This window comes from Phacochoerus africanus, chromosome X (genome assembly GCF_016906955.1).
Source record: "Phacochoerus africanus isolate WHEZ1 chromosome X, ROS_Pafr_v1, whole genome shotgun sequence".
Lineage (NCBI taxonomy): Eukaryota > Metazoa > Chordata > Mammalia > Artiodactyla > Suidae > Phacochoerus > Phacochoerus africanus.
The window spans coordinates 27,289,799-27,303,786 of NC_062560.1; the positions used below are offsets into that span (position 1 = coordinate 27,289,799).

The 13,988-nt window shown below is 33.3% G+C and overlaps 1 protein-coding gene across 1 annotated transcript in view; it reads left to right on the forward strand.

The window, feature by feature from the left end:
• IL1RAPL1 (interleukin 1 receptor accessory protein like 1) overlaps positions 1–13,988 on the forward strand; it is a 1,415,748-nt gene that overhangs the window by 611,242 nt on the left and 790,518 nt on the right. The window lies entirely within an intron of this gene.

Here is a 13,988-nt window from a genome sequence, read left to right on the forward strand (position 1 = left end):
TGAGTGAGTTATCCCAGAACCTAAAACAGATGTGAGCACAAAGAAAATTCCCTTTGGAATGAATGAGTAAGTGGGTGAGTGAAAAAATGAATGTTGACTTGCTCCTTCAAATGGCTGTTTTCCAGATTCTGTTTTCTTTATTGTAGAAAAGTACCAATTTTATTCAACCCAAAGTACTCAGTCAATTTCACTCATCCATGTACACATTCCATAAGTAGATTTCATTCATATGTTGACTTTGAAATCAGAAAGCTAAATCTAAATTTTATTTGTTATGGGTAAAAATTAATGTGCTTTGCACTATAGTCTAGTTTAAACATTACATTTATTTATGTCATATCAGTTTACCTTTTTTTAATCAGATGGACTTTTTCATCATCCTTTAAAGCCTCCAATTTTTCTTTTTTAAAAATAATTTCATTATATCCTGTTACTGTTGTGTATGTGTGTAGGAAGAACACTCACCTCTTTGGTGGGCATTTTATGAGTTTTATCATAAAATGAGGTTAGAAAAAGACTTTAGCTCTCAATTCTTCCCACACTGTGCATGCACAGCCTCTGACTTGTACTTTTAACTGTGGTTAGGTCAACAGAATATAAATTTTTAAACCAACATCTGAACCATAGTTTTTGTTGAAAGACATCTTATATTCAGGTTGGCTTTGTATCTGAAACCTGAAACAGTTACTCATGCAGCTATATTGTTTCCACACTTTCTATGTTTCTAGCACATTATTTTAAATTAGTTTTCACTGTTCTTTTAAATAGCTACATTTCCATGAATCATAGATATGAGAAGAGCCTTAGAGACCATCCAGTTGAATCTTCTCTGGTAGGAATGGTAAAATAAAAAAATTGATAAAATGTTTTTGCAAAGGAAGCATAGCTAGTTATTTACAAAAAAATGAGTGAAAATGAAAATCCCCCAAGTCCCCAGCACAGTGATTTTTTTTTTCTTCTGCTACACTACATCATTAAAGGATTTTGTAGTTTCCCCTGGCTAGCAGAGAAGCTCTATGTAATTTTCAAACCTTATTCATAGTTAACATTCATTGGATCTATTGGAAACCGACATATGATGAAAGCAGAAGATACTTTGAAGAAGCACTTCCTATATGACACCACATGCCCTAAATTTGGACTGGAATTTTTTGAAACCCTCTCAGTTTATTGATGTCTCCAAAGACATACCAAATTTCTAGATTCATTGTCCTAAGCTTTGTCAGTCAGAGTAATATTTACTAATGTGATACTTTAGTTCTAAGTGTTTTCACTACACATTTTCCGTATATAATGTTGAATCTGCTAGGGAATTTTATTGTTCATTTCAGCATGAGAGTTTGTTGATCTGAATACAAATTCTGAAAATTGGCTTATGATTTGTGCTCTCATGTGCTTTTGTGCTGGAGGACAGTCACTGGGTTGTAGAATATAACTTCTGTTGATGCTCATAGTCCATACTGTTTCACAGGATAATGATGATTAATGCAAGGCTAGTGCACATAGTTCTTTTAATGCCTTCATTCTTGGCAGTAACAGATTGAATGAAGCAACCTTTTACACAGCCTATGTCATTTCATTTCAAAGGAGGCTATCATGCAATATTTCATTGACTTTAATTCTACCTATTTACTGTCATACAGTAATCTTAATGGCTAAGAACCCTGGGCCTCTTAAATCTCCTTCGAATCTGCTTCTCTCCACTTCCAGTACCAACAACCTACTTCAGATCACCATCACCTGAACAATTGCAGCTGCATTTACTTTTGCCCTATTCAGTCCATTGTTTACTTAACATTCAAGCCTATTTGTAAAAATACAAATCTGATCCATTTTCTCTCCTGCTTAAAACAGTCAGTAACTTCTCTGCTCCCTGATTCTTGCTGTGTCCCACAGATGGCTGCCTGATTTGTTTTCTTTCTCACATTTTCTCCCCATTCATCTCTCTCTCCCTCTCACTTTCTCAGCTTCAACACTCAATGAAAGCACATGCTTTGGCTTTTTTATCTCTGACATGCTTTGGCGTTGATATATGCTATTGATCCTGTCTATAAACTATACTTTGCCAATTTATCAACAATGGGTTCAGTGTCACTTCCTTAGGTAAGCTTTTACTCACTTCAGAAACTAGGTTAGAACTTCTACCTATGTGCGGATGGTCATAGATTCATTTAATTATCTGTAATTTATTCTAAATTTATATTAAATTTATTTTTTTAGTTTTATGCTAAATAAGGCTAGATCTCCTTTGTTAACTATTGCATCATGAGAACATGGTGGGTTCTCAGTAATATTTCTTGAGCTATTGCTTATCAAAGTTCAATTTCCTACCAGACATGTTGAACTTAAGGTTGATAAATACATTGTTGGAGAGTGGTCTTTAACATGGTATTTTGAAATTCAAGGGACCCAGAAAGAATTTATTAGTTAGAAAAATTGGACTGTCTCTTCATTTTATCATTGAAACATTTTGGCGCCTATTTTATATTTTACATAAAGTATTGATAGAGTATTATAGGTATATAATTTATATAGAGATAAATGGAGAGAGAATATGTATTCACTGTTGTATTTTTCTTTCCATCTTTCTATTATCTTTTCTTTCTTTTTATTTTTTTTTTCTCTTTTTAACCTAATACAGGATCAAAAGTCTGGAAACTACTGAGGGAGAAGAGCATGATTCATTTTTTACTTAATATATATTTACCCCCTGTTTAATAAGCAGAGATGAGCATCTTTTAAACTGCATTTTCCTTGGCCTAAATTTCTACTCTATTATTCAAAAACTGCTCCATCATATTTTGTTTAAAAAAACTCTGGTCATTTATGATGGAGCATGCTAATGTGATAAAAAAGAATGTATGCATGTATGTGTAACTGAGTCACCATGCTGTACAGTGGAAAATTGACAGAACACACTGTAAACCAGCTATAATGGAAAAATAAAAATCATTATATAAAAAAATGCAACACTACCAACAATGAAAAAAATAAAAAAAATCCCACCATGCTCAAAAAAATAAAACAAAAAATTAAAAATTGAAGTTAAAAAAAAACCCGTTTGTTTTACTTCCCAAATGAGGGGAATTGGACAAAATAGTAACAGTCCTATATTAAAGACAAAATAGTAACAGTCCTATATTAAAGACAATAATATGGGACTGTGAAATATGTTGTGAAATCATATTACTCTTATTTTTGCTGTGTTGTCTTTCCTAATTTGTGCTATATATGCCAGGAGCTGTTAGTGCTTAATATAGGGTGAATAAAAGACATTTAAAATTAAATGTCAACCTCCCCACCCCTCACCATTGTTGTCAAGAGTAGAGTAAAATGAGATAGACCAAGAAATTAGCTTACCGGCAAATGCCTAAATGGATTAATAGATGTAATGGTACAAATTTATCTAAATAGCGCATATGCCTCTGATCTTTTAAATTGGAATCTTCAACAGAAGGTTTTTTTTTTTTTTGGCTACTTTTATATTCCTGTGGCTGTTTTATTTCTTTTTTTTTTTTTCTTAATTTTTAAAATGGAAATCTGTGGGCATTGCCTTAAGCTACCATCATTGCCTCACTGTAGAGGTTATTTTTTACTCTCATTATGTTATGATATTTTGTTTTAAACAACAACAAAAGGTCATTTGTAATGATAATATTACAGCACCCTTATTTATTTACCTTATTTCACTGAACTAGAGTTTCAGGACTTCCCTAAATACAGTTAAAGCCAAAATCTCATGTTAATAGAAACAGAACAATTAATCAGGAAAAAATAATAAATCTTAAATTACTCTCTATTGAAAGAATATATGGTCATTTAGTTAGAAAAGCAATTTCACACTACCTGGTAGGATCTAATTTAATTATTCTTACCATAGTTTCTAAAGGAGTAGTCATTGTTGCCTCCCTTAAGTTTAATGAAAATAATTACCAAATCTCTCTGTTATCTAGAAACCGAGTAAATAAACTGGGTCATTAACTTGAAAACATTATCAGGGGTCCCAAATTTTCACTAATGGAATTTTACATATTTAAACGGATCAATAAAAGAAAATAAATAATAAAATAATTATATTTAATATGTACATGTCATCCATCACAAAATAAAATGTCACTTTGAAACTATTCCTACAATATTGCTGGTTAAACTATGACAGAAACTATAAATTACTCTTTGGAGTCCTTCTTATATACTATAGGTTGCAGTTTAAACCATGTTTTCCAAGTAACTTGAAGCAGATAGCTTACTATAAAATGGAAATTCTATAAGGAATGTGCTAAATTTATACCCTAATGTTAGAAGAAATTTCTGCACATATTACATATAATTCAATAAAATATTGGATAACGCTGATTCTTACATGGAAATAAAACATTTTACATTGTGGTTATTCATTTTTTTGTCTTATAAGTGATCTTATTTTCCTTTTTCAAGTCAGCTTTCTGCAGAACCCTTCTTTCTAAAATTACTCTTCAGTTCATAGAGAAATCACTTCCCCTAGAAATATATGCCTATCTGAAAATAGCCAATATTTCCTAATGTTTTCTCATGAAACACTGTACAGGACCTTCCTTATCTGACAAGAAAAAAACTGTATATCACCTATGCATTTTATTATTCATCAGAAGGACACGGAATAGATATGTTTTCTAGGCTTGCTATGGTAATTGACAAAGACTAGATATGAAGTTGGAGGCTGGCATTTGAGCTGACTCATAACTGTATTTTCTCTTTTTAGTTTATAATTCAGTAAAACTATATAGTATAACCTACGTTTCTATCTGATCTTGATCTATGTGATCTTGGATTATACAAACCTTCTCATCATTGCCTGATGAATAGCTTAGAAGTTCTTTAGTAGAAAAATGGGACGTATAGAATGTGCAGCATATATGTAGAAGTGATTGGTACACAGTGTTTATAGCAATTTAGAAAAACAAATTGAAAAGTCACTATAAGATATGAAGAAGAAATGCATAGCATTCCAACACCTTGATAAAATTTCTTTAAAGTCAACATGACACCATATAACTCTTTTAGTATTAGATATATATACTAATTAAATATATATTTACTTTTATTTGAACTCTGATAACTTCAGGCAAATGCTATTATTAAAAAGAATCCTTTCTTCCAGCCATTGTACTAGATGTACTAGATGCTTTAAGTATACAAAAATAGGGGTGTTTATTAAGTCATTGATGAGAAATTATATTTAATAAAGTCTGATTATGATTTGAATTTTCTATTGATATTGGTTTATTTACAATTATTGAATGTTGTACCCACTATATTGAAGTCATAGCTGAAAATTCAAAGAGCATGGACCCTGGAATTAAAATGCAGGTCTCATGTTGCAGCAGAAGAAAGGCTGGGGGAAAAATGTAATTGTAATGTATACATGTAAGGATAACCTGACCCCCTTGCTGTACAGTGGGAAAATAAAAAAAAAAAAAAAATGCAGGTCTCTGTGGATGACCTGAGCTACTTTAGGTCTTAATTTTTTCACGCATATAGTGGATGTTAGACTTCTACCTTTCCCAGCCAGTGGTAGGGATGGTGTCACAGTTATGGCATAAAGTCAAAAAGTATAAATAATGTACTCACAACATCTAGAGAATTCAAAATTCTAAGTTAAAATTAATTCAGTTACTTTTATGTGAGTATAACTAAAAGTTAAAAAAGAGGCATTTCATAAGGCAAATGCTATTTTTGAAAACAGGGTACAAATAAAGCCTATAGCTGTAAGTGACCACTATCAAGAGTTATGAAGTGCATAAATAGAGGTGAAGTTAAAATTTGGGAAATAATGTATTCAATCAGTAATTTATTAGGCATGCAAAATTAAGACTGTAGACACAGAAAAATAATTATCTTAGGGCAAAGTAAATATCACGCCTATGTTTCTAAATGTCAGTACAAATGGCAAATAGAGGGAGAGGAGAAAAATACATTTATTTTGCTTTCAGCATAGCACCACGTGCTTTTGAATGTTTATTGTGTGTTTATGTGTGTGTGTGGGGGGGGCAAAATAGAGTCTTCTTAACTGAGAGAATATGAATTTGTGTTCGAATAGTTCAAGTTGTTTTAAGTTTCTTACCAAATTGAAAATAATGATTCATTTTGCCCATAATAGCCTTAAGATGTGTTTAATAACTCAAGGGTTTTTTTTGTTTTGTTTTATTTTGTTGTTTTTGTCTTTTGTCTTTTTAGGGCCACACCCACGGCATATGGAGGCTAGGGGTCTAATCAGAGCTGTAGCTGTCGGCCTATGCCAGAGCCACAGCAATGCCAAATCTAAGCCATGTCTGCGAACTACACCACAGTTCTCGGCAGCACCGGATCCTTAACCCACTGAGCTAGGCCTGGGATCAAGCCCACAACCTCAGGGTTCCTAGTTGGATTCGTTTCCACTGCACCAGGACGGGAGCTCCATAATGCCAAGGATTTTTTAACCATTCAACTGGTTTGACTAAATTCAGCTTAACAGGACTCACATGGTTCCTTTTAGCATCAAGAAAATTACTACATTTTTCTATTCAAAAGGTTAAGCTGGCTCTATGATTGGAGTTTTTCAAATTAAAGTTTCTCTAATACTGTATAGGTATAGCTAAAGCCTAGTATCAGAATTTGTTCATAAAGGGAATTGTGTAATCTTAGACCGTATTCATGGCTTTCAGCTTGGTACTTAAAGCAGTGGTTCTAAAGTGTGGTTCCTGGACCAGAAACAATAGAATCATCTGGGAACTTGTTGGAGATATAAATTCTCGTACTCCTCTAGGTGATTCTTATACTTGCTGTAAATATCTTCAATTCATATTTGGCACTTTAATGTCATAAAGTAGTTTTGAAGCAGTGAAGCATGACTTGTGAGGTGAGACATCAGAGAAGAGCAATGAGTCTTATGTCATTGAACAGCAACAAGACAAAAGAGGAATCATGTTAAGAATGATTGGCATCATTGTAATATTATAAGGCAACTTTCAGGGAACTGTAATCACTTCTGATAGAACATGATGGAGGCTAATAGAAAAACAATGTGTATATATATATATATATATATATATATATATAAACTGGGTCACTTTTCTGTACAGCAGAATTTAACAGAACGTTGAAAATCAACTATAATAATTTTTTTTTTTAAAAAAAGAACTCATTTAAGCAGTGGAGTCTCAGGACCAAGTAAGGAGGCATTGAAAGAAGAATTGGTGGATTTGACATGAGAGCATATATTTGGCCACAAACTGAGAAGGGAAATTGTTGTCTACAATTCAATGTCATATTCTTTGCAGAGAAAGGAGCTCTTAGGTTTGCTGGTAAACCCAGCCAAGGCAACTGGCTTGAGGTTGCTTTTATCTCCAAAGAGTGATGGTTCTCAAATTCCAGTGGACTTAATAATCCCTTGAGTAATTATTTCAAGTGCATATCCCCAAGCCACTTCCTCAGAGATTGTGACTTTAAGACCAAGACCCACACTTAAAAAAACTGTGCTAAAGGATTGTGGGTAGGCAGAGGGTTTTATTCAGATTACCTGTGCAAACCAGTATGGTGCATTGTGTTGAAAAGCAACAATTTAAAAAATAAATAAGAAATACGAATACTCAAATAAAATATTCTCAAGAAAGCTCCTTAGTTTAGGAATCCACGTGTATGGGGAATTCTTTTTGTCAATTTCTAATATCATCCACTAAATGAACCAAACAGAATCAGTACATAAGGACATCAGTATCAACAGTGAATTAATAGCTGTTCTGTCCATAGTTTTCTAGCATTCTGCTTTATGAAAGAAAATTCATTTATTTAGTCCACTAGCTGTCCTAAGTGAAGTTTTTTTTTTCCTAAGTGAAGTTTTTTTTGATTGATATGTTTAATTTTTTTTATCTAATTACACTTTCCTCATTATTGCTAATAATGATTATAGGGACACTCTATTCTTATAAATTTGCTCAAGCAGCTTGGAAGCTGAGGCTACTTCAGTTATCATTTTCAAGCTTTGAGAATAAATTGATGGTGGAGGGATATACTGCAAATTTGGAGCTATAATGACTTATACTGTGTTTACAAAATGGTTTTGGCATGACTTACAGTAACTACTAACTTGTGATGTGATTCAGAGCCAAGGGGGAAATATATATCAAGAAGAAGAATGAAATATATTGAAAGTTTAATTTTAAAATGTGTGTCATTTTTAGATTAATTTGCCTTATTTATGAAGACATAGGTAAGTTATAGTACATATCAACTGAAACCTTCTAAACTATAGTAATATATAATAACCTTCTTTACATGGGAAGTTGGCAGTAGATAATTTTATTTAGTATTTTACTATTACTTAAAATTCACAAAACTTTAGAAGTAGATTTATAGTAAGTGTGGTTTAATGGTACAGAGTATTGGATATTTTATTCTGGTAAAACATAGGAAAACAACCTTTCTATCAAAAACATAAGAGAAGATTAGTCAGACAGAGAAAAACAAATATCATGTATTATCACTTATATGTGGGATATAATAAAAATGCTCCAAGAGAATTTATTTATAAAACAGAAACTCATAGATTTCAAAACCAATATTATGGTTACCTTAGATGAAACTGTTGGGAGGAGGGAGGAATCGGGAGAGTTGAAATAATATGTATACACTACTGTATAAAATAGATGATTAACAAGAACCTACTGTATAGCACAGGAAAATCTACTCAATAGTGTGTAATAACATGTAGGGAAAAAAGAATATGTGTGTGTGTATATATGATTCATTTTGCTGTATATATGAAACCAATACAACATTGTAAGTTTACTATACTCCAATGAGATTTTAAAAAAGAGTTGATTCATTTAAATTGTGGTAGATTTATTTACTAAATTCACATAATCCTGGGTGGAGTTTTCTGTGCTGTACAACAGGTCTCCGTTAGCCAATCATTCCATATACCTCAGTGTGCATACGCCACTCCCCAACCTCTATTCCATCCCTCCCACCCCTCCACCTATCCCCTTTGGTAACCATAAGTTATCAAAGTCAGTGGGATGAACCTCTGTACTAAGTGTAAGGAAGCATGAAAATCCAGGAATCTCAGCTTACCTACCAAGTAAAGACCTCATGTTCAAACTTAATGTAGGTTGTCATATTGTGCTTTAAATGTTCTAGGATAATTAATTTTAAAAGAAAAATGATGGTGATGCTTTTGTCATAGTGACAAGTCACTATTTATTTATGTTTTGAATTCAGGTTTATCTGTTTTTTCCATTGTCTTAATGCAAAGCACAATATGTCATATAAAATATATATCCAAGTGCTTTGGAAAGCCTACCAAATGAGTTATGAGTGGGCTGAGCTTAATCAGTTTATTATTTCTTGAGCTTAGTAGCTACAAGTAAAAGCAATATGCAATTCAGTAATTTAAAATACTACATATTATTCCCCAGAATTTTCCATGCAGAGGGAGAAATAGGAAAATGAGAGTTGCTGGAATTTGGAAACTACATGTGAGCAGCTTCTTTTAATAAGATTCCAGTGTATGTTCCATGCAGAGATAGGAAGATTAAATTTTTTTCTTGAAATAGTATTTCACCTCATATAATGTTTTTCTTTACTTTATCTTCATAGTTCTAAAGCTTTAGTCTATATCAGAATTCCCTGGAGGGCTAGATAAACACAGTTTGCTGGGTTGTAGACCCATAATTTCTGATTTAGTACGTCTAGAGTCTGATAATTTGCTTTTCCATCCAGTCCCTAGGTGATGCTGATGTGGGTGATTCAGGGACCACACTTCGGGAACCACTGTTCTAGTCTATCATTAGAAGATGTGAAACCAAAAAAAAAAAAAAAAAAGCAACTTCAAAGGGATTTCTTGGCTGTTGTAGATGTATTTATTTTGAGTTATTACCTTTAATTTTAATGGGAAATCTTGAGCTTTTATTGGAATTATTAAAAGCAGAACTTTTATTTCATTTGATATTTTTTCCTCTGGCAATTTAACTAGGTAAAGGATCCATGCTTAAATCTGACAATCATATCTGGGCTTGCACGGGCACTACATTTCTGTCTTCTCTATGTGATAAATGGGCATTAGTTTGAAAATGTGCACACTTTCTGCTGTATTGTGATTTTCCCCTTTATCATAATCATTGGTCTTTTGTCCAGTGCATGCCTTGAGATTTCTGTCATTAACAAGCAGAAGGAGGCTAGGTAGTGATTCCAGTAATGCTGATGAAGTCCGGAAAGCATTCCATTTCAGGACTCCAAAATGATTCAACATCTTCTTCTTTGGGTTTGGATGTAATGGTTTTGATAGTTTCTGACACATCAGTCTTTTCAGCATCTTTACTTCTCTTTACACCTTAAATTGAAGATTGGCACCAGAGAAACTAGGGCTCTGTCAAGTAATGTGCATCTCCCCTTGCCTGAAAAGAGACATGACTGTAAAGTCAAGTAAGCTGAATTCTGCTTCACTGGCGAAGAAAAAAAAGGAGAAGCAGTTCAGCCGATTGGAGAACATTTCATGATGCATGGCACATTGCTCACTATGGGGTTTGGGGTGTTTTTCTCTTTTTTTTCCAGAAAGAACAAAGTTGTCTTCCGTTAAATCACTTGTTTTACTGACTCATTTTGAAGATTTATTGAATGATTTGGACATTTCAGTACATTCAGAATTAAAATAAACACTCTTAAATGATTCTTCCTTACTGTAATTACACTTTACTTTTCTCACACACTATATTGCTGTCTCCAGTTGAATAGATTTTTTTTTTTAACTGCAAAATTTTCACCAAACGTTCTGTTTTTTCCTAGAGTAGAAGTAGTTAATTTTGTATTTGAAATACATTTGCTGTTCTTAATAGTAGCCAACTATTTACTCATAAACACGTTTACACAAAATGCAACATTTAAAATAAAAGCATTGTGTTGTTTAATTGAATTAATATTGTTTTAAAAACACCCTCTTCTTAAGCAGTCTAGGTTTTGTATTTTGCATGTTCTAGGATAGTTGGTGTCATAGTCACAGTAATGATCCCTCAAAGATATCCAAGTCCTTAGAACTTGAACTGTGTTAACTTTCATGGCAAAAGGGAGTTTGCAGATGTGATTAATGAGGATTTGAGATGGAGAGGCTACCCTGGATTTGCTAGGAGTGCCTAATGTAATCTCAAGTGTCCTTGTAAGAGGGATGCAGGAGAGTCTGAGACAGTCAGGGAAGGAACTCTTTGTAAGTAAGGCCTTGGTAGTCAACGTTATTATTGAATGCATGGAGAATTTGAATAGGATCTGTAGTAACCCACCCACCCCGTTTAACAACCTCAAACCTTGAATGGAATTCTCTTACTAGCTTTCCATAATGGGTCTTTGTTAGACTGTGTAAAAGGAGAATGATGTTTCTGCCTCATTGCTGAGTAGAAGAGTGGTCCTCAAATTTTAGCTTGCACTAGAATCACATGGAGGGCTTGCTGAAAAGTTTCTGATTCAGTAGGTCTGGGTGGGATCCACAAATTTGCATTTCTAATACATTTCCAGACGAGGCTGCTGCTATAACTTTCAGACTCTAGTTTGAAAACCAGTGAACTATGTAATCCACTCATGAGCACTAGTGGTCCAGAGCAGTGTTTCATCTTTGAAGGTGATGAAAAAAATGTTTCCTTTGGGCTTTGATCAAGTTAACAATAAAACATTCCATTCTCTCCTTCTCCCTCTCTTAAAACCCCTTTCCTAAAGGTCTAATTCAATACCACAATGTACAGTGGGGGACCTCACATATAAGGATGGCTGTCAGTGCAATAAGAACTACTTTAAGAGAGGAAATAAAATGAGCAAGAAAGGGTAATATTTTATATGAAGCACTTCTAAAAAGCTTCAGCTATAGCTAAGGTTTACTTTTAAATATTTTAATCCTCTTGCATCTCTTTGAGAAAGGTAAGATTTAAATATTATTTATCCCTCTTTTTCAAGAGATGATATTAAGTTATTTTTGTTTTTTTATGGGAACAGTGGGACATCAATTTAGGCTACTTTTCTTTATTTCCAAATTTTGTGCTCTATCAATTGATTCACTTTACTCAATACAAGCATATTTCTTTTCTTGTAATTTGCTGCATTGCTTAGATTTAAATGTTAGATTCCTGTCTGTATGTGTATGTGGGTATACAACACATACTCGTGTTATTTGTGTATATATCAAATTATATGAAGTGAAATAAGGGAGGTTCATTTCGTGGAGGAAAATGCATCCATGTTTTCATTGTGTTTCCTTTTTTGGACAAATATTCTTTATAAAAAACAAACAACCCCCCCCAAGCTTTCTGTATTATAGTTCTACACTGTGAGCTATTAAAATTCTATAGAATAGGTTACATGATGATTAAGTACATGAGCTCTGGGAACATATCTGCGTTCAGATCCTGGCTTTGTCACTTGCTAACATGTGAACTGAAAAAGGTTTAAGATCTTTTAGTCTCAATTTCCTCACCTTGGATATTGAAAACAGCTAGTTCTATCCTAGGGTTCTGATGAAGATTAAATGAGAGAATACTTGTTAGGCTCTTAGCAAATTTTGTGTTCACAATGATTATTACTATCTCAGCTATTTAATACTATGTTCTCACTGCTTGTATGTCTAAAATAGCACTGTTGTGCCTTTATAGAGCTCCATATGAATCTTTTGACTCAGAATATTTTGCTTCAGACTCTTCACCTCTTATTACTATGTTTGGAAATATGTCTAGGTAATGCTATTGATGCTGAAAATAAATGGGAATGTTAAACCCCTAAGTCTTCATTTTTAAAGTTACTTTTTATACTTGTTCTTAGAACACCTTGATCATTTCATCTAAAGTTCATTGATACGGCAAACTTTAGAAAAAATTAGGTAGAATCATTTACTGAATAATTCAGTCAAGGAATAATTTACAATCCCTACTTTGTACTACATTCTCTTTTGGAGGGAGGTGATTCATTAGTAAGCCAAGCAGATAAAAAAAAAAAATCTTCACCCTGTGACACTTATATTCTAGTGGATTGATTTTTCTCAAAAATGTGTAAAATAAATAATTGAAATTATATTTATATAACTCAGTCAACTTTATCCATTTTTCTGATTTTTGACAAAATTCTCCTTTTAAGTATTCTTATAATATAAATCAAGTGCAACTGAAGAAAATTGCATTTATTTTTACAATTAATCTAGGCTCTTTATAGTTTTTAGTAAGTTAGTTATAAGTGATTTTTGAAATATAAAATCCCAAACACATTAAATAACAGATTTTGAGTTCTTAATGGATGTAATGGACATCAGCCATTTTTATTTTCGCCATCCATCACCTTCCTTTAATAGTGCTTAGATTTCCTCCTGGCATCCACCAGGGCCCCCACTTGTGATTCATTTGTACCAAGTATTGCTAGATCCTGGGATCGGGTATGGACCATCTGACTTTGGCCTAAACTACTCAACATAGTCATTCCCTAAGCCTCACTGATTAGTTTAGGGATGAGCATGCACCTTAGATTGGCAAGTGAAGTTTACCTCCCTGCTTTTGTTTGAGTGATAGGAAATCCAGCTGGATTTGAAACTGAGGAGCTGTGGAACTAGAGCTACTGCTATGTACATCATGTGAGAACAAAGTCACTACTGAAGGAAGGCAGAGCTCAGCCAAACCCAGAGACAGAGAAATTGAATCTGGCACCCTGCTTTATGCCTCTGATGTTAGCTAGACCCACCTCTGGTCTTTTCCATTGTGTAGCATCCAAAGCAGACAATTTTGTGTTGCTTGATTTGCAGGCATGTGTGTAGCATTGGTGATTCCATTCCAGAAGTGCCAGAGCCAAGGTGATACGATTTTCTAAAATGGTGAAAACGTCTCTGTAAAATTGGAAAGAAAATAAAGCAAAATCTTTCTTTGAATTGCACACAGCTGAATTAGAAATCAATATATAGAATTTTGAAAAAATTTGCCTGTTCATGTTTACTGGAGTTAGTCTCTAGGTTCAGG